Raw genomic sequence first — 21,252 nt, 5'->3', positions numbered from 1 at the left:
TTCTCTGTCAAAAAACCAATGTCTCACAACTGAAACCCTTTCTGAGACGCAATATAAAGAAGGATGGTGAGAAATGCCATCTATTTCTATTTGTGGATATTTTTTAATTAAAATGTTATGTTTATCCTTCCAGTGCACTGGCCATCCATTTTGTTTTGCCACACAACAACTGGATAAGTGGCTTGGAGAATGGATAAATGGGTGTCATCATGTTTTGCCAAATTAGTAATATTGTTTATGCAATCTTTTTCAGTGCACATTAGTGACCATGAGTACACCAAGAAAACAGACATAGCTGTGGCAGGGGGTAATGCATTGTCAGGCAAGTGGCTGTTGATTTCAGAGTTCAGATAAGTTAAATTCATGTGTGTTTGTATAGTGCTTTTCACAACACTTATTGTTGCAAAGCAGATTTAAATCAGTAATTTAAGTTCAGTTGTACCAAAGTGCAAAATTACAAATTACAAAAGTACAAATAAAAAATTCTCTACATTTTAAAAAATAATTTGTGAAAAATCCAATGTGTTCACAGAAATCATTCCATTTTCCATGGATCGCTTTAAAATTTTGGAGCTGGAAGAGGTAGGATAACAGCAGACTCCATTTAAATTAGAGAGATTATATAAATTATTATAATTTTTGTTTCTTTTTAAGGAAATGTTTCTGAGAATTAACGAGGAAAAGGATCGGAAACGTCCAGTGATTAACTTTGCTCGATGTAAGGCCACACTGGAAGATTTTGAAACACTGTGTCCACAAAAGAAAGGTTTTCCATGGCTAAATGATGACGTTAGTTTCTATTTTTTAAATACTTTTATCTTCTAAAGACATAATGAAATCACTTCATAACATTAATAATTAATTTGTTTGTTCTGTTTTTAGATTCTTGACACCAGAATTGCACATCTCTGTCGAGTTTTTGGTGGAACTGCCTTACAAGTGCACACATTCATTCTGTGGTGCACTGTAAAACCCGACAAGTTAACTTAACTCAAACCGTTTGAGTAAACAGATAGCCTTGATTTAAACCCTGTAAGTTTTAAAACTTTGCATTCAAGTAATTAAGTGATTAACTAAGTGCTGATTGAGAATTAGTGATGAACAGCTGCTGTTAACAAACAGAATCACTGAAGAAAAGAGAAACACAAGAACTACTACAACTGACTTCAGACACAGACTTAGATGAAATCAACTGAAATAAAATACATGAAATCTCTCAAGATCTCATTAAACAACCCCACAAACAGCATCAGCAGCTCCACTTATTAATAACCAGACTGACTTCATTTCTGTCAGACGTCTACAGAAGATCTTATTGAGAATGAACTAAGGTTTAGATGTTGATTTATTGTTTCATTTGAAGTAACCATGTTAGAGATCAGTGTTTGCTTTAGTTGGGCTCTTGACCCTTGATTTCTGTTTTAGTCTTTTCTTCGGCTGTTATAACTGTGTGTTTCTAAAACACATTTGTTGTAACTCAAAAGCCCAGAAGAAATGCCATCAGGTGTTAACCTGTACCTAGGTGTAGGTTGTTTTACTTTATATTGGTGATGATAAACATCAATTATTAAACTGCTAGGAGTCTAATCTCTGATTAAGTAAGTGTTGTGTAATTTGATTTATTATAGTAAAAGTGATTCGAAAGCCAGTGGTTCTGTAATAAGCAGTTAATACAATGACTTCCCAAACAGTGTGGTCTTCTACGGTGTCAAACAGTCACACAAAGACATCAATAATCAGAATATGAACCTCTACAATGGTGACCATAAAAAAATAAAATAAAAATGCTGCAGAGCATGCTGGGAGCCATGGATGAGTTTTGTACTACAATAGTACCCAGCATGCATTGCAGCATGTTTTTTTGTCACCATTGTTGAGGTTCATATTCTGATTATTGATGTCTGTGTTTGACCAGTTACTAGAATAGAAGACAAATGTATGTGTACAAAATATTTATGAAGTCATTTTTATATTAACGATCACATAATCACTGGCTCTTAGTGTCATTTTTATTAGGTTTTCTTCTACTAATTACACATTTGTTTCATCAAAGATTAGACTCTGATTAGAGCGATCAATATTTGCGAACAATAATGAATAATTATCATCACCTATATAAAGTATAACAACCTACATCTAGGTACAGGTTAACACCTGATGGCATTTCTTCTGGGCTTTTGAGTTACAACAAATGTGTTTTAGAAACACACAGTTATAACAGCCAAAGAAAAAACTAAGACAGAAATCATGGGTCAAGAGCCCAACTAAAGCAAACACTGATCTCTAACATGGTTACTTCGAATGAAACAATAAATCAACATCTAAACCTTAGTTCATTCTCAATAAGATCTTCTGTAGACGTCTGACAGAAATAAAGTCAGTCTGGTTATTAATAAGTGGAGCTGGTGATGCTGTTTGTGGGGTTTTTTAATCAGATATTGAGAGATTTCATGTATTTTATTTCAGTTGATTTCATCTAAGGATGTGTCTGAAGTCAGTTGTAGTAGTTCTTGTGTTTCTCTTTTCTTCAGTGATTCTGTTTGTTAACAGCAGCTGTTCATCACTAATTCTCAATCAGCACTCAGTTAATCACTTAATTACTTAATTGCAATGTATATCTTCTTTCAATGAACTTAACTGAATTAAGTTCAGAGTACTCGTAACTGTTAGTTTTTTCAACTTAAATGGTTTAAGGCAATCGGTTTCCTCAAACGGTTTGAGTTAACATAACTTGTCAGGATTGAGTGAGGCTGTATCTGAAGTCAGCTGTTGTTCCTTTCTCTCTTTTCTTCATTAATTCTGTTTGTTAACAGCAGGTGTTCATCACTAAAGCTCAATTAATCACTTAATCACTTAATTGCAATGTATATCTTCTTTCAGTGAACTCAACTGAATTAAGTTCAGAGTACTGATAACTGTTAGTTTTTTCAACTTAAATGGTTTAAGGCAATCGGTTTCCTCAAACGGTTTGAGTTAACATAACTTAAGGATATCTGTTTACTCAAACCGTTTGAGTTAAGTTTACTTGTCAGGTATTACAGTCAAGGCAATCGGTTTACTCAAACGATTTGAGTTAAGTTAACTTGTCAGGTTTTACAGTGTGGCGATCCTTTGTTGGCAAGAAAGTTGTGGATGACAGGCTCATTTCTTTCCTGAAGGTAAATAAAATTCATTAATTCATAATAAAAGACAATAATTGCAGCACTAATTATTCCCTAAAAAACAGGACCTTGATGAGATGGACAAGGTTCTTCTTCCAAGGATTGTTGGTGGAGAGAGCCCAGAAAAGGGAAATCACTTCATTTTGTGGGTATGTGGTGGTATACAAGAGATTTTTGCTCCACACTGGTTAATACCTTTAGGGTAAAGCCTTTTGTGTTTGCTTTGTTGTTGTTTTTTCTCAGGTCTTAGATGGTTTGGTCAGGCAGATTCGAGTTTATGACTCCCTTGGTCAATACAAATCTATTTCAAAGGAGGACATGGCCATACTGAGGTATTCCATACATTGCACTGCCACATAATTCTAATCTTTAGGTTGTTTCCTAAACACTACATATACACTACATATATATATATATATATATATATATATATATATATATATATATATATATATATATATATATATATATATATATATAATATTTTTTTTATATTTCTTTTTTAAAGCAATGCATTCAGACATACATGGGACTTGCAGAATTGGACTGTTGAGTACCCAGCACAGTGGATGCAGACCGACTGTAACAACTGTGGGGTTTTGGTTTGTTCAGTAAGTTAAATAAATTCTTGTTTGCTATGATTTGTGAATCAAACATAAATTACTGAAATAAATTATTTATTTAATTAGATGGCAGAAATGGAAGTGAGGGAACAATGGATCTCTCTCAAAACAGAGGCCTTACTGTCAGATGATCTGTGGCATCTGCGCAGATATCATGCTTCGTCACTTTCTACATTTGCTGTTCAGCACATGACATACAAGAAGTATGTCTCAAAAGTGTGTCATCATTAAAAACAACAAAAGGCAGTGCAAGTAAAATGGTATCCAACTGTACTTTTCCAAATATAGGACAATTGAGGAGGTGGAAAAAAGAGGAATTGTTTCTCTTATTACTGATTCCGAAATACAGGTATATTTGTGACAACAAATTTAAACTATTAAAAATGTATATAGTTTTCAGTTCTAATAGTAATCAGTGTTTCAGGAGATCTTCCAAGTCATTCAACAAGGTTCAGAAAAATCAGCGTGGAACAAATGGTGGCAATCAAAGACTGGAAAGGTGTCAGCTCCCAAAACATTCCATCCTGCATTGACGGCACATATGGACGACCTAATAGAAAAAATAAAGAATGTTCTGTTGGAGTCCAAAAAGGAAACATGGAGATGATTTTTGATGAATTGATTCCAGAGGTACAATTTCTTTAAAAAAAATTATTACTTGGCATAATTAGCTTCTATATAAAAGACCAATAAATTGTATTCTTACAAACAGATTAGCATTCACATACTCAGAAGAACTGAAGGCTTCAGTAAATTTTGGGCTGAGATGTCATATCTCGTGGAGTGTGTCATTAAAATTTCTATATAAGGTTTCCAACAGTAACTCTCCATGGACGCAGCAGGACAAGTGAGTGCTTTCATTTTTACGCTTTTCCTTACTAATCTGGTAGTTATAATTTTTTTAAAGCGCTGCGGTTTGGCATTATGTTATTATTATTTTTTTATATTTAGGTTTTGAAGAAGTTTGCCTGCCTCTACCATTACATCCTGACAGCCATGGAAAGAGAAGTATCAGGTAAATCGGGGATAGCACAAACAATCCCGGCTTATCCTGCACGCACGCACACACACACACACACACAAACACACTAAAGTTTATAAGTGCCAAGTTTTAACATGTTGTTTGTTTTTTCGCGTTTCTTATGTTTTAAGGAAGTCCTTCACCCGATTCCGTCATCGCGTAGCTCCATCAGCCAGCCGTTCCAAGATAAGTAACGTTAGGCCTATCATTAGCCGTGTTTCCACTATCGAGCTAGGACCGGGCGTGCTAGTGCGTGCCAGGGCCAGTCGCGTTTCCACTGTCACTTCCGGGGCTTGATCGTGCCTCGCCGGGGCTTCCTCGGGGCCAACGGCCAGGTTTTTTCGGCCCGACGAAATCCTTGGGCCAAAGCGGGCCAGCTGGGGCTAGAGGAGGAGTTATGAACAAAGGCGGAGTTTCTCCGTGTCTGGAGAGCGTCAGCGCGGATCATTTCAGAAAGAAAACAACTTTAACACCAGCATTAAAGGCTTTTTAAAATCAGTTGAGCTCAAAACTCACTCTTAGTCAGCAGCGAGTGTTTGAAATAACTTGATCCGATGTGGATTACAATCACTAAACAAGGCAGAAATATTTATAAGCGATGTAAAAGACTATGCACGATAAACATTAACATTAGCCTACCATGGTAAATATGACCGCTTGGAGAAATCAGACGTCAGCATCTTATTCTCTATCACAACTATTTATTAAGTAACATTTTATCTGTCGTCTTGTTTCGTGAGTTTAGCTCCACGTTATATCATCAAAATATAATAATGATTTTTGTTTGGGAGCTTTTATAAAAATAGAGAGTCTGCGCTGTGGATCATTTCAGAAAGATAGCCGCTATAACGCCAGCATTAAACGCTTTATTTAAATAAGTTGAGCTCAAAACTCACTTTCAGTCAGCAGCGAGTGTTTGAAATAACTTGATCCAATGTGGATTATAATTACCATACAGGGCAGAAATATTTATAAGCGATGTAAAAGACTATGCACGCTGGGCATTAACATTAAACATGGAAAATATGACCGCTTGAAGAAATCAGACGTCAGCTTCTTATTCTCTATCACAATCGTGTATTTACTAACTTATATTATCTATCACAAGCCTCGTCTCGAGAGTTTAGTTCATGTTGCCTATTATAAAAATATAATAATGTTTTTGTTCGGGATCCTTTATAAAAATAAAGATATCATTCATTCTTAATGTGACGTATAGGCCACTAGACTACAAATAAACAGAAACAGACTCTACTGAATAAGCAGGCTATTTTCATAAGCGTTAAAAATAAATAAATAAAATATAAAGTGTATTTATGTGCGATTAATTTTGAGTCTTGATAAATAAAATCATTATGATCAGTATCACTTATTCTATAGTTAAAACATCCATGCTTTTGAATTTGAATAACAAAGCATGCAAACAAACGGCCGCTTTTATCATGTTCGTTTTGTGATCGCGCATGTTCCAGTGACTTATTTCTTAGTTTTCTGATAACTTCTCTTTGTTAGTGAAATTATGAGGTTGCATGACGTTGTTCTGAGAGGCGTGTAAAGGGCGTGTTTTAGTGACGTGAAGCGGCGCTTCAAGCTCCACTGTGGAAACCCTGGGCTACTCTGGCCTCGGTGCTACTGGCCCGAGGCTATGAGCCCCGCCCGGCCCGCTTTAAGCCCTGGCACCAGGCACGTGCACAGGTAGGGCTCAACCTGTGCAGAGCACATGCCCTTACACTGCGAAGTGCCCTTTTTTTAGTGGTGTTTTTTTATTATTATTATTATTTTTTTTTTTTTATCAATGCTATTGGTTACCCTTTACGCCTGTCTGTCTGTTTTACAAATATTTAGCAAATTAAAGTTATTAAAATGAGCTTCTGTAAATCTTATTCGATCCTCAAGCTGTCAGTAAGCAGATAACTCCGCCCCCTCGATATTCATTGAACCAACTGAAGTTCCACAGCAGCCGCACAGTAGACAACAGCTGAGCTGAACAAAGTTTTGCGAAGGGTAAATAAATATCTTGTTTGAATAAGTACTACTAAACACTATGTATATAAAGGCTCATATTTTATTTATTTGATGTCTGACTGACATGTGGGATGTCGCCTGAGAGAGAGGGCTAGCATTTGCCATCTAGTCATAGCCAATACATAGCCAACAATTAAATAGCCCGTGCATACAGTAGCATTTCATCTTTTATAAAATGCGATTTTGGCAAAATGCATTTAACACAGGAAAAACTGAGCGCTCCGTCTATATACCTAAAAAAACTAGTTTGTAACCTGTAACTGTTAGATGAAAATGTAATGTGATGCCGGCAGCGGCAGGCGCTGTCGCCGTTTTAATGTCGGACAAAAAAAAAAATCACATTTGCAGACATTTGCTGGTCAAAAACTATATATTGATAACTAATACAACAACATATAATTTGTTTTTACCTTCGGAAAATCATAACAGGTGCGCCCCCGCTGTTTCATGCTGGAACTTACACAAAGCGACGAGTGATCCTCGTCACCTAGATAACTATATTTCTAAGAAATTTCTTCTTTGATTTATGATTGCTGATACACTTAATTTATTAACATTTAGTATATCATGTTATGGTATACTCTCCGTTCGTCCTCACGTGTATAAAATGTTGTAAAACATGGTTTTACCACAGTAATGTAGTAGTAACTAAAAAAAAAAATAGAAGAAGATCACTGAAATCTTTATATTTTATCATGCAGAATGTAACTCATGATTCATTCCAATGCTTCATTTATTTGATCCAAAATACAGCAAAAACAGTAATATTGTGTAATATTTTTACAATTTTAAATAACTGTTTTCTATTTGAATATATTTTAAAATGTAATTTATTTTTGTGATCAAAGCTGAATTTTCAGCATCATTCCAGTTCAGTACTCTTCAGTGTCACGTGATCCTTCAGAAATGCTTTTCACTACAACTTCTCAATGTCATTCATAATCATGTTAACCAAATAATACAAATTAGCTTATAAAACCTAACAGAATAGCTAAAAAAGAGAATATATATATATATATATATATATATATATATATATATATATATATATATATATATATATATATATACAGTATTGTTCAAAATAATAGCAGTACAATGTGACTAACCAGAATAATCAAGGTTTTTCGTATATTTTTTTATTGCTACGTGGCAAACAAGTTACCAGTAGGTTCAGTAGATTCTCAGAAAACAAATGAGACCCAGCATTCATGATATGCACGCTCTTAAGGCTGTGCAATTGGGCAATTAGTTGAATTAGTTGAAAGGGGTGTGTTCAAAAAAATAGCAGTGTGGCATTCAATCACTGAGGTCATCAATTTTGTGAAGAAACAGGTGTGAATCAGGTGGCCCCTATTTAAGGATGAAGCCAACACTTGTTGAACATGCATTTGAAAGCTGAGGAAAATGGGTCGTTCAAGACATTGTTCAGAAGAACAGCGTACTTTGATTAAAAAGTTGATTAGAGAGGGGAAAACCTATAAAGAGGTGCAAAAAATGATAGGCTATTCAGCTAAAATGATCTCCAATGCCTTAAAATGGAGAGCAAAACCAGAGAGACGTGGAAGAAAACGGAAGACAACCATCAAAATGGATAGAAGAATAACCAGAATGGCAAAGGCTCAGCCAATGATCACCTCCAGGATGATCAAAGACAGTCTGGAGTTACCTGTAAGTACTGTGACAGTTAGAAGACGTCTGTGTGAAGCTAATCTATTTTCAAGAATCCCCTGCAAAGTCCCTCTGTTAAAAAAAAGGCATGTGCAGAAGAGGTTACAATTTGCCAAAGAACACATCAACTGGCCTAAAGAGAAATGGAGGAACATTTTGTGGACTGATGAGAGTAAAATTGTTCTTTTTGGGTCCAAGGGCCACAGGCAGTTTGTGAGACGACCCCCAAACTCTGAATTCAAGCCACAGTACACAGTGAAGACAGTGAAGCATGGAGGTGCAAGCATCATGATATGGGCATGTTTCTCCTACTATGGTGTTGGGCCTATTTATCACATTACCAGGGATCATGGATCAGTTTGCATATGTTAAAATACTTGAAGAGGTCATGTTGCCCTATGCTGAAGAGGACATGCCCTTGAAATGGTTGTTTCAACAAGACAATGACCCAAAACACACTAGTAAACGGGCAAAGTCTTGGTTCCAAACCAACAAAATTAATGTTATGGAGTGGCCAGCCCAATCTCCAGACCTTAATCCAATTGAGAACTTGTGGGGTGATATCAAAAATGCTGTTTCTGAAGCAAAACCAAGAAATGTGAATGAATTGTGGAATGTTGTTAAAGAATCATGGAGTGGAATAACAGCTGAGAGGTGCCACAAGTTGGTTGACTCCATGCCACACAGATGTCAAGCAGTTTTAAAAAACTGTGGTCATACAACTAAATATTAGTTTAGTGATTCACAGGATTGCTAAATCCCAGAAAAAAAAAAATGCTTGTACAAAATAGTTTTGAGTTTGTACAGTCAAAGGTAGACACTGCTATTTTTTTGAACACACCCCTTTCAACTAATTGCCCAATTGCACAGCCTTAAGAGCGTGCATATCATGAATGCTGGGTCTTGTTTGTTTTCTGACAATCTACTGAACCTACTGCTAACTTGTTTGCCACGTAGCAATAAAAAATATACTAAAAACCTTGATTATTCTGGTTAGTCACATTGTACTGCTATTATTTTGAACAATACTGTATATATATATATATATATATATATATATATATATATATATATATATATATATATATATATAATTTTGTTCTTTGCAAAGTTAATAAAAAAAGTGCATAAAGTTCAATAAAAAATATTTTTGTTTCTGTTTGGTTTTATAAGCTAATTTGTATGTTTATGTATGAGCCAAGTATTTTTTTTTCTCTATAAATGCAATTTAAGTACACAAGAGCAATTCACAAACACAGGACCCTACAAATAATACTGACAAAAAAACTTACTAAATAATCTTGATATAAAAAAAGGGAGGAGGGTGCCCTTTTTCAGTTTCAGCACATGCCCCTCAAAAGGTCTGTGCACGGCCCTGCCTGGCACGCACTGGCCCGACAGTGGAAATGCGGCTATTGAAATCAGGGAGCGCCGAGTCTTCAGACTATGCATGTGTTTCATACCATATGTACAGTTTTAAAGTACTGATTTTTTTCTCTCTTTATGTTGTACAGAAACCCTTCACCCAGCTCCATCATTGTGTCATGACGCAGCCGTGCCAAGATAAGTATAGCAGGAAACTCTGAAATTGATTGATCTTTTCACTTATCCGTTGTTGCCCAGCTTATAACGGTTGTTAAATGCTGTTTTTTGACATGCTGTTTTTTATGTTTTAAAGAAGTCCTTCGCTTGCCTCCACCGTCGGGTCATGACCATAGACGATCGTTACGCAGCTGTGCCAAGCAGAAAGTCGGGGAGCGCTGATTATTCCAAATTAACAATTTTTGTCAAGTTTGCATATATATGTAAAGTTTATAAGTGCAGATATGTTGCAATGTTATTTTTTTCTCTTTATGTTAAATAAAAGATAAACATGAGAAAAGAGTCTTTATTTATTTTTACTTTTAAGAATTACAACTGCAGTCAGGGGGTACAAAAAGTAAAGCAAATAATTAGACATAAAAATACATATACATAATCAGAGACAAATGTAAAAGTTTAACAAAGATAAAGAAAGCACGGCCTCTCGGGACACACGCTTGGGCTCTCGGGCTAGACCCAGGAAACACGAGGTCTATGAAGCAGGTGGTCAGGTTGAGTTTGCAGGCGAACTTACTGGTGGCGTAGTCGAAGGGAAACGTGTGGTGATAGTTATGAAAGCCTTCACCTGAGAAATGAAAACTGGAGAATTCATCAATCCATGTAAATGCTGACTAAAATAAAAAAAAAATTCTATTAATACTTTTAAATGGTTTAAATATAATTATTTATTGTTATATATCAAAACAAAACTCTAAATTTTGATACATTTATTGTATTTCTATTATATACACTGTTAGACTTTTTATCGTATTTTTGCGGTAACTTACTGGCAGCACTATTGCCAGTAAGTTACTGTAAGTTCCCCTTTACAGTAGCTTACCTGTAAATGTGTTTTACGGTAAGATGCCCTTACCGCAATTTCATTTTACAGTAAGATGCCCTTACCATGATTACATTTTACAGTAAAATGCCCTTACCGTGATTTAATTTTACAGTATGATTCCCTTACTGCAATTTCATTTTACAGTATATTAGTCATTTTATTGTAATTTATTACAAATATTTTAATATTTATATTTTACATTAATGCTATTGAATTTAACAAGTTCCCAAAAAAGTGACTTGAGTCCATGTACAATGTCCAACATATTCTTTATTGTGCTTTTTTGTCAAACAAAATATTTTATTTTAAACAAATAATCTAATTAAAACAAAACTAAGTTACAAAACAAAAAAAAAAAACAAATAAAATAAAAAAAATCACAATAAAAATACACTTCAGAAACAGTTCCAAACTTCTACTCCACCAATCACAGCAGATCACTGGTGTCAGGTGGCATCAATTCCTTTCTGCAAATGGGATGTAGAGAGAGAAACAGGGAGAAAGGGGAAAATAAATAAATAAAGAAAACAAAACAAAACAATTACATCCTTGGAGTAACACACTCACACAGCAAGTTCTACAGATTGTAGCACCAGCACCAGATATAAGATATAACTCGCATCAGTCCAAAAATACGTCATGACGAGGAAAAAAAACATATATAAGTCGCACTGGACTATAGGTCGCATTTATTTAGAGCGCCCTCTCGCGGCTGGATACGGTAATGTTTTCTCTTGGTTCATCTCTCTCGGTTCATGTCAAATTAATTTTGATAAATAAGTCGCACCTGACTATAAGTCGCAGGACCAGCCAAACTATGAAAAAAAGTGCGACTTATAGTCCGGAAAATACTATATATATACATTAAACATTCTTCAAATTATCTTCTTTTTGTATTACACAAAAGAAAGTCATACAGGTTTGGAATGACATGGGGAGTGAATACATGATATACATTAATTTTAATTTTGGGTTAACTAATCCATAAGTAACATAAGTTTTTTTGTGGTGAATTACACACCTCTGTACCGTCTCCAGCGTAGTGGATGCTGGCTCCTGATACTCCGGATTGAACACATAAAAGGAGCCGAAAAAGACAGCGAAAGCACTGGCAAAGTTATGAAGTTGGTTAGCTTCATAGAAGACCTTCCCCTCAATTCTGACCATCCAGTAGGTTGCAAACAGCAGACTACTCCCTAAAACAAAGGCATCTTCAGCTAAATTGTTTCTTGTAATAGAATTCTCAACAATTATTTCTCATACCTAGCATGATCACCTGTGGTGTGGTAGGCAATGTCATCTCCTGCTCAACCGACATCTTGGTTGAGGTTGGCTGAAAGAAAAAAAAAAAAGATTCTCAGATATTGAATGATATATAGATGGAACCTTTATTTTTCAGATAATGTTTATTGCAAATATTTTGTATTTTAATTCCTAAATATAAAACAATATACAGTCAGACGCAGTCAATAATACAAATCTAATGTTGTGATGTGAGATACCAGCGGTCATGTGACAAAAGAACGAAGGACTCAAACCCGAAGACTCGAGAGATGAACGAATCATTTCTCTTTCCGGTATTGACAGCATATCCTCTATGGGACTGAGGAAGAACAAAAGACTCAGACCTGAACCCGAGACTCGAAAAGATTAACTAATCGTTTCTGTTTCACACATGGCACAGGCCAGCAGACAGATCAGAGTCAGACACTGACGAGCAGACAACTAAACAAACTAGAACAAACGTGATAAATATGAAGTTGCAAAGGAAAGAACGCCTCGGATCAGGAGGTGAGGTAAACTAACAGAGTCAGACTGCAATAGCCTGAACTTAAGACCTAACAACTAATCATTAATAAAACATTTTGGTTTCTTATTATTTGGCTTTGGCTGCATTAACCTATAGTTTATTTTGTATTCTTTTTACTAATGTAATCAACATTTTCGTAAGTTCTAGATGTGTTGGGATATTTAACATACCATTTTGTTTATATTATTCCGAAATGAACGAAATGACTCGAAAAAGATTGTTTAATTTTGCTGAACGAGACTCAAATATCCGAGTCAGTAAAATGATCCAAACTTCCCACTACTACACAGCGGTGTTTAGTTTATGAATGAATCTGCCTTTTCAAACAAATTTAGTTAGTCAATGACCCATTCAAAAAGTCGCTTGCTTTGTTCCTGAATAAATCTGCCATTTGAATGAACTGACTGAATGAATCATTCAGTGACAAAGACAATGACTTGCCGTCCCCTACTGGCAGTTTTAGTTTAATTTTTAAAGTATTTTTTCAGTTATTTAAACCATTTAATATTTCTATATTCAAAACTTTCCATTTAAAACATTAAACTCATAGCATATTGTTATCATAAATTTAAATGCATTCTTGCCCCTTCAGAGCCTCATTAAAGTCCCAGTGAACAGAAAGTTGCAAACAACTTTTCTCCAGTGTTGTTAAGTATTTCCATGTGACACTGAATATTAAATAGAGGGCAGGGTTTTACTTTATTTTTTATTTAATTTTTATTAAGGTTAGATAAAAAAAAAAAAAAAAAAAAAAAAATGACCTAAGTGCTCCTAAAAGGAAATGTAAGTGTAAAGCCCTGCAAGTTATGCATTACAATATGTTAATCACGTAATGCATCTGATAGTCAAAACATATACTTACAAAGCCAAAGATCCTCAGTGCTTGTGGCTCTTAAAAGAGCCTTTGGACTGTATGTTAGCTCCTGTTGACACAGGGAAAAGAGAAAAAGAAGAAACATTATTTTTCATCAATGATTATTGGCTAATGACTATATGAACATGTTAAATCACAGATCTGGGATCACTTACACAATCAGATGACAATCAACACTGAAAAAAGGGAGAAGAATATCAGTTTTACCAATAATTAGCATAGAATATCTAAAATATTTTGCAATTAATATGTTTCACTTAATCTATTGGTCTGCCTTTACATTGCTTTAAAAGCGTTACTATTTTAACATGTCATATTTCTGTCACGTGCAGAGTGAATCGCACGGTGAACCAGACAGTTTGCAGCATTCAATTGGCTGTCGGTCAAAAAAAACTCTTACATCTTGTCTAGACTTTGTTGATGAGAGGATTCGCGAGCCTGCATAATTCGGAACTGAATTAAAATGGCGTTATGAGTAGTGAGTAGATTCTGACTAACTTGAACACCTTTGATAAATCATTGCGATCAAGAGACCAGACAACTAACGTTAACGTTATGTCTGTGAATGGCTACATTGATGCTCACCGCAGCAAAACGCGTTGTAAGATTAATTTGCCATTCTCCAGAGAGTGAACACAAATAAGCACTAATATACACTGGAGCGTTTGCCAAATCTATTGCGCCAATACATTATTTCAGTATCAATTGAGTGTGTGCTCTTGCTTGCGGTGGACTGGGGGAGAGAGACTGCGAGAGAGTGCGTTTGAGAATTCGCGCCAACGTTACTTTAAATAGCCTAACGTCACACACATTTAACGGCATTCATTTAAATGACGAGTAAAATATACCATAACTTGTCGTAAAAAAATACGGAAAACCATTGTTTGTGTAAATATTACATTGGGTCCAACTGGAAAAGGCAGTCAGTTGAATGACATAATGGGATATGAAAGCGGCAGTTTTTGAGGAAAAACTAAAAGTTCCTTCAGACTGTCCTGTTAATAATAGCCTATTAGATTGCATTATTTACTTTCTTCATAAATGTAGCTATATTTAATTGATATTGGTAATGGTTTACGGTGTTAAAGTAACTTATAAAATAAATTTGTTAAGTAAAAGGTACTTACCTCAGAAAATCTCGCAGCTGGCGTCTAGGTAGTGATCCACTCTGAGAGACGTCAGTTTTGCTCGCACTCAACACGTCACACAAACATCAGTTTACATTCTGCCAGGTTGTTGCGTGGGCTTTGCACGTGAGCAACAATTTAAAATTTGTGAGGTTTAAGCAAAGTTATTATAATTATTATTATTATTATTATTATTATTATTATTGATATTTAAATATCACCACACCTGTGCTCTTTTACCTGGCATAAAAATAAAACAAAAAATGCCTAATTTGCCTCTATGGGAACCAGTTGTCCATTACTATTATTATTAGGGCCCGAGCACCAATGGTTTTATTATTATTATTATTATTATTATTATTATTATTATTATTATTATTATTATTATTATTATTTTTATTTTTTATTTTTTATTATTATTATTATTGTTGTTGTTGTTTTTTATTGGAGAAAATGCTACTATTAAAATTAACATCCAGTGTGTGAAATGAGAATGATTTTATGATTTTCATCTGCAGAACAAGACAGAAAAAACTATAAAACATTATCATAGGCCTAAAATACAAGTTGTGGACACAATGACAAAGGCAGTGATTACAATTTAATTGTATGTATAGAAATCTGTCTTCTTCATTTACAGTAGCACTACTGCTTTTGCGTAAACAGTAAAGTACTGTAAATTACCATATACAGTAAGTTACTGTAAAATTCATACAAAATACCCACAATGCAGTGCATATTACAGTAGTTTACCGTAAATAATATAAATGGTATTTTACTGGGCTTTTTTGCGTTAAGTTACTGTAAAATTGCGGCAAAGTCTAACAGTGTATATATATAGAGAGAGAGAGAGAGGGGGGGGGGGGGGAGGGAATGATAGAAAATGTTTACAAATTGAAAAGCATTAAAAATAGGGGCTTATTTCCTCCAAATTTAAATTTATGAATATTAAATTAAGCTAACAAAAGAATCAGAGTAATTAAATAATATTCCTGATGGTAAGATTTGACATAGGAGAAAACAAAAACAAATAATACATTTTTAAAGGACAGTTAAAAGCTGGGCATGAAATGAGGCTTAATAAAGGAAAAGAAATCTGACCAAAAACAAACAGATTTTCTGTTTATAGATTAAACTCCAAGAAAGAAGCATCTGTTTATGAAAATTAGATAGGCAGCGTCAGTCTATGAGGAGTCTCCGATAATTTCGTATGTTTTGAACAATCGGGTCCCACCTAGCGAAGACCCCTAAAATGGCGGCTGTCGCGATGCCTGTGCGCAAATCGCAACGGAGGCAGTTGTCACGAACGAAGGACACAAGACAGGTAGTAATTCACACTAAAAATCTTCGTGTGATTTGTGGACGAGTATGACAGAACTAGAGGTGTGCTTAAACCCGTCCTGCACACGCAGGCATTGCAGTGGCTGCCATTTGGGTGTGCAGGGCAGTGGCGATTAATGATTTGAGTTGATTTTCTTATTAACTACTATTATTATCCACTGTCCTTGTACAGTAAAATGACACCGACAGTACACACACACACACACACACACACACACACAAATAATAGTAGTAACGTTAGTAGTGATAGTAATAATAAATCATCTTAGGGGTCCTCGGTAGGTGGGACCCGATTGTTCAAGCCTTTTTTCTCGCGATCTTTGACCCGAGATGAGGTCTGTATTCATTGTTCAGGCGTTTTATCAACTCCATCTGCTATTTTTGCCACATATGAACGGATTTTGCAGGTAGTTAAAACGATTTTTAGTGTACATTACTGTCTCGTGTCCTTCGCTCGGGACAAGTGCCTGCGTTGTGCCTTGCGCACAGGCATCGCGACAGCCGCCATTTACTGTCTATGGGTGGGACCCGATTGTTCAAGGTGCATTTTAAGTGAAAAGACGACTCCTTTCTCATGTTTTTCTTTTATTTAACATAAAAAAACACATATACTTTTATAATAGCGTTCAGTAAGTCAATAATTATGAATGAAATTAATAGTAAATTAAGGCACAATGAATCAAAGGAGATTTTCATTGCAGCAGTTTTTTGTTTAATAGAAAATGGGATATATATATATATATATATATATATATATATATATATATATATATATATATATATATATATATCCTATTTTATATATACATTTGTATTTTCGTATTAGCCTTTCCAAATAGTGGGGGCAGAAAACAAGCTCTGCTCAAATAAATCACCTGCCTCTTTATTTAAAGCAATGTTTTAATGCAAAATAGACTGAGTTTAACAGATAACATTTCTGTCTGTTTGATTGTTTTTATAACAACATACACATAAATCATAACTTTATTTTTTGCAAAAATTGTAAACCGATGCTCTACGGTTAACAGTGATTTTTGATGTTTCCTGCTTCTGTTGTATTCTGAACCCGTTCTGTATGATGTCAAGAAAGTCTTCCAGCATACTGTATATTACAAAGGCAGAGAGGAAAAAAATATTGTTATTATTATATTACAGTTCCTAAACATTTTTATATTTTTCTTTACCACAGAAGATCTGTCCCGAGACGCTCTCGAGTTATGTTGAGACTGATGATTCCCCAATCTTCCACAGAGAAAACAATGTTGCTGCCTGTACATGGCACAATTAACCTCTAACCTTACAGCTGAATCAATGCAGTAACACTGTTAACTACCAATGATATTGTACCAAATGTTCAGACTGAATATACAGAGGAGAACTGGTCCCCAGTGTTTTTGGTTAGTCTGGTTTCTCCAAAGATTTTATTAACTACTGTTGCGTTTGGCTTGCTTGCTGTATGTATGACAACTAATGCATTTAGCATCAACTATTAAACAGTGTAGTCAGGTGTTTTTGACCATATAGACACAACAGGATGTCTTTCTGTAAAGATTCTTTGAAAATGTTATGCACTTTGAAAAATGTATAAATGTCTTACATTGATAGTGTGCATATTGCTTGAACATTTATATGTAAAAAAAAAATCTGTACAATCATATTATAATTGCAAGTTATAATTATATAACAATTATTGCTATCTATGTAAACTATCTAGCTGTATTTTTAGTTACTTTCAGTGCACAAACAGCTATTATTCACTTACTATACTTAATGGTATAAATATAATAGGCATACTGACATTATGTAAAATTAATATAACATTCGTTTTACACAAAATAATAATATATCTGTATATAATACAACAATAACACGGTTCTGCACAAGCAATTGCGATATTATATCATTTAGATTAACAATATAAATGTATACACGCACACACACACACACAAACATCGAGTAGCTGTATGCTATGCTGATACCAGAGTAACAAAAAAACCCAGAAATGTTTGATTTCACAACCTATAGCGCGTCGGCTATATACTAGCCTATGAAACATGTAATTTAAAGTACATAAATTGTCATTATAGCAAAGTTAAAACGACAAAAATAAAAACGTGATTTAGCAGGAATTGTAATCAGGCGCTAAAAAATAATACCCATTAAATGTTCGTTGAACCAATGGGATCACTCGGGGTCCTAAGCGGACTCAATTTCTCGGGCGGACTCGATTTCTCATGATACCGTCATTGCCACACATGGCCAAGCTCTGGCTGAAAGAGTACATGCCATTGCCGACAGGAGGCCAGCAGTGCCACCTTGAGGCCACATGTGGGCCAAGTCTGTTTGCTATGTGGGAATGACAGGACACTTATTTATGACACGTTATTCATCAGGAAGAACACCTTGTTCCACACGTCATACGTCATTACGCTATTTCTACGTCACTGCGCATGCGAAGTACTTTCCAGTTTCGGTTTTCAACCCGATCAAGTGTTTACATGTCCTCTCACTCGGATTACAAAAGGGATAAACCACCCCTTACAATCCGATCAACATTTTAGTCAGATCTGACCAATTCAATCCGATTGACATGTTTACATGTGACTTTTTCTTCTGATTGTGCTTCTAGTCCTATTACGATTGGATTAGTAGGGTCCATGTAAACGCAGCTATTGACTCTCAAGCTACATAAACTGTTGCATGTCATCCGGGACTACATATCCCAGAATCCATTGCACTGATTACATGCACAGCTGCTGCGAGTCACACACCCTACATAAGCCATGAACTTCCTCTCTCACTCTCACTGTCGAGTATTGTTTAGTGTGCTTACTGTGGGATTACAAATTTATAAAACGTAAAATCTAGGTTCCAAATGTAATAGTATATAAACTAAAACGTTATGTCCGTTGTGTATTACATTTTGAGGTAAAGATGATGAATTTCTAAGATCAAGTCAAGCAGCCCGGTGTCTGAGACATTAACCTTTTGTCTTTTGCACTTCCTGACTATAGGGCAGGGTCAAAGCAATGTATCTAAACTCCAAGGTACCACTGCTTTGGTTAGACTTTTTGATGACTACAGCGAAGCAGCCCGTTCCTCAATAAAGAAATCTTCCTAAGATACCCAAGAGCCTCTTGGTCTTTGCTTCTGAGTATCCAACAGTGCTTATCACTCACCTAGCGATAGCTACTCTATGGAGCCATTTCTAGTTTTCATAGTCTAGTCTTAGTCTTGCCTGTTTTCTTTTTTTTATTCTTGCCTGTGTCTTTTGGATTGACCTTTTGTCTCGCCTTTCAAACCCTGTTTGGCCCTACCTGGACTATTGCTGTTTATTTGGATTTTCTCTTTGCATTGCCCTGTTGGATTACGTTTGCCGTCGATTGATCCTCGGCTGTTTCTGGATTAATCTTGTGTCTTGCCCATTATATTAGTGATGAGAAAATGAAGCTTTGTGAAGCACCGCAGCTTTCCCCCAACTACATGTAAAAAAGGTTCATTACTCAAAGCTTTTGAAGAGGATGCACACTAACGACATCTTGTGGTCAAAAGGTGGAAAAACCTGCCTTTGCATCCCAGATGACCAAGCCTTTTTTGGACTGTTTCAGATAATAAATTAGTCTGTGCTACAAAAGCCTACATAAATATAGAGCAAAGAAAATAAGAAGTCTTTATGAATAAGTATTCATGTCTGTCATTGTATTACACAGTATGAATACACAAGTCAACAAAAAATAGGCTGTTGTATACAGTATATGTTGTATAGGCTGTAGGCATATAGGCTAGGATCAAAATAACCAAAGATTATAATAGAATGGTCAGTTAAAGTTTCTGTGAACCAGGAATTAATACAAAATGAACATGCACAAAACTAAGCATGCAAATATTGTTTTGTCTTATTATTTTCAAAGAAGTGAGTGACACTTGAAACTGCGCGAGTGGTTTGCGTTATTTGACTATTGCTGTTTATCTGGATTTTCTCTTTGCATTGCCCTGTTGGATTACGTTCACCATTGATTGACCCTTACCTGTTTCTGGATTATCTGATTGATTGTGAGTGTGTATGTAGGCAGTACCGCAGCACTTTAAATAGTTAAAGCTGATTTGAATGTTTTGTTAGTTTACTTGATCTTCAGACGGGACACCATTAGATTGGTCTAGACTCTAGATCACATGTGAGATTAAGTGTCTGTGTATTAAGGATTTCCATGATAATATATATCAGAGCATATGAGCAAACTTAATATATCAGATCTGAATCAGTATTTTAATATTTTATTTGATTGTTTATTATTATTTTTATGTAAATTGCGATAAGTAAAAGTAAAATGATGTATGAGTCAGTTAATAAAATAGTGGTTGTATTTTCGGTTATTCAAGGAAAACATTTCATTGCATTTTATTAGGCTGTTTTTCTGATAAATTTGGTCATTTATGCCCATGTTCATATTTCTGGTATCAGCAGTTGTACACTGCCGAATTAAAATAAATATATTGTTGTTTCCTGTACTTTGACAATAGAGCTTTGATTTATCCTGGTACAAACCTAAAATAATATTGATGGATTTTCCTTTCGATGTTCACAATAACAATTCAATTATATAACAGTCTACATTAGGGTCCAGAACAAAAGCCTATCGCGTAGCCGTAGCCCAGTCTTCACGTTCAGTTTGGGGCGCTTGTAGATTTAAGCGGAAGTCGTCTAAAGTGAAACCGAAAGTTATCGAGTCCAGACGCCATTTCGGAGGACGCGAAATCTAACAAATGTCTTCCCTTTCCACGGTAAGTTTGTTGAAACGTTTCTATAATATATAGTATATGGCTATAATTTGAGGACTTAACGTCTAAACAGATATTATGTCGAACTCAAACACGTTAAAGTTGTTAGGTTCTGTCAGGAGAGCAACGATCACGGTGGAAACAATCCTGTCGCACACCGGCCATGAAAGGCAAAAGCTAACTTAAATGATGACAAAAGAGCCGTCCATTACTTTGTAATTTCGAGTTTATTATTATTATAAATAATAAAAATAATAATAATAAAAACACTATGCCATAGACTTCTGTATCAACTCTGATACTTTACCTAGGCCTACTGCAAACCCACAGCGCTAATACATCGGTCACATGCTAAAAGCTAGTTTCAGTGATTAGTGGTATTAATTTGAGAAAAT

At 35.2% G+C, this 21,252-nt stretch overlaps 1 protein-coding gene and 2 long non-coding RNA genes across 5 annotated transcripts in view; 2 read left to right on the top strand and 1 right to left on the bottom strand.

Annotated features, from left to right (window-relative positions):
- Positions 1–3,134: 3,134 nt before the first annotated feature.
- On the top strand, positions 3,135–3,769 carry LOC113053083 (uncharacterized). The gene is made up of 3 exons (XR_003277163.1): positions 3,135–3,310; positions 3,405–3,493; positions 3,670–3,769. It is a non-coding gene; the product is annotated as an uncharacterized LOC113053083 (long non-coding RNA).
- Positions 3,770–11,277: 7,508 nt separating this feature from the next.
- Positions 11,278–14,871, bottom strand: LOC113053074 (uncharacterized). The gene is made up of 6 exons (XR_003277159.1): positions 14,738–14,871; positions 13,766–13,786; positions 13,599–13,659; positions 12,190–12,259; positions 11,948–12,122; positions 11,278–11,393 (listed from the first exon to the last, which is right to left on the bottom strand). It is a non-coding gene; the product is annotated as an uncharacterized LOC113053074 (long non-coding RNA).
- A 5,913-nt stretch (positions 14,872–20,784) lies between these two features.
- Positions 20,785–21,252, top strand: part of LOC113053028 (NACHT, LRR and PYD domains-containing protein 3-like) — a 38,082-nt gene continuing 37,614 nt past the window's right edge. For all 3 annotated transcript variants that reach the window (XR_003277149.1, XM_026217636.1, XM_026217630.1), the window contains exon 1: positions 20,785–20,860. The gene's annotated coding sequence lies outside the window, so the exon portion shown is untranslated. The remainder of the gene's footprint in view (positions 20,861–21,252) is intronic.

The sequence above is a fragment of the Carassius auratus genome, chromosome 3, assembly GCF_003368295.1.
Source record: "Carassius auratus strain Wakin chromosome 3, ASM336829v1, whole genome shotgun sequence".
Taxonomy (NCBI): domain Eukaryota; kingdom Metazoa; phylum Chordata; class Actinopteri; order Cypriniformes; family Cyprinidae; genus Carassius; species Carassius auratus.
This window is presented reverse-complemented; position numbering and strand designations above follow the sequence as displayed.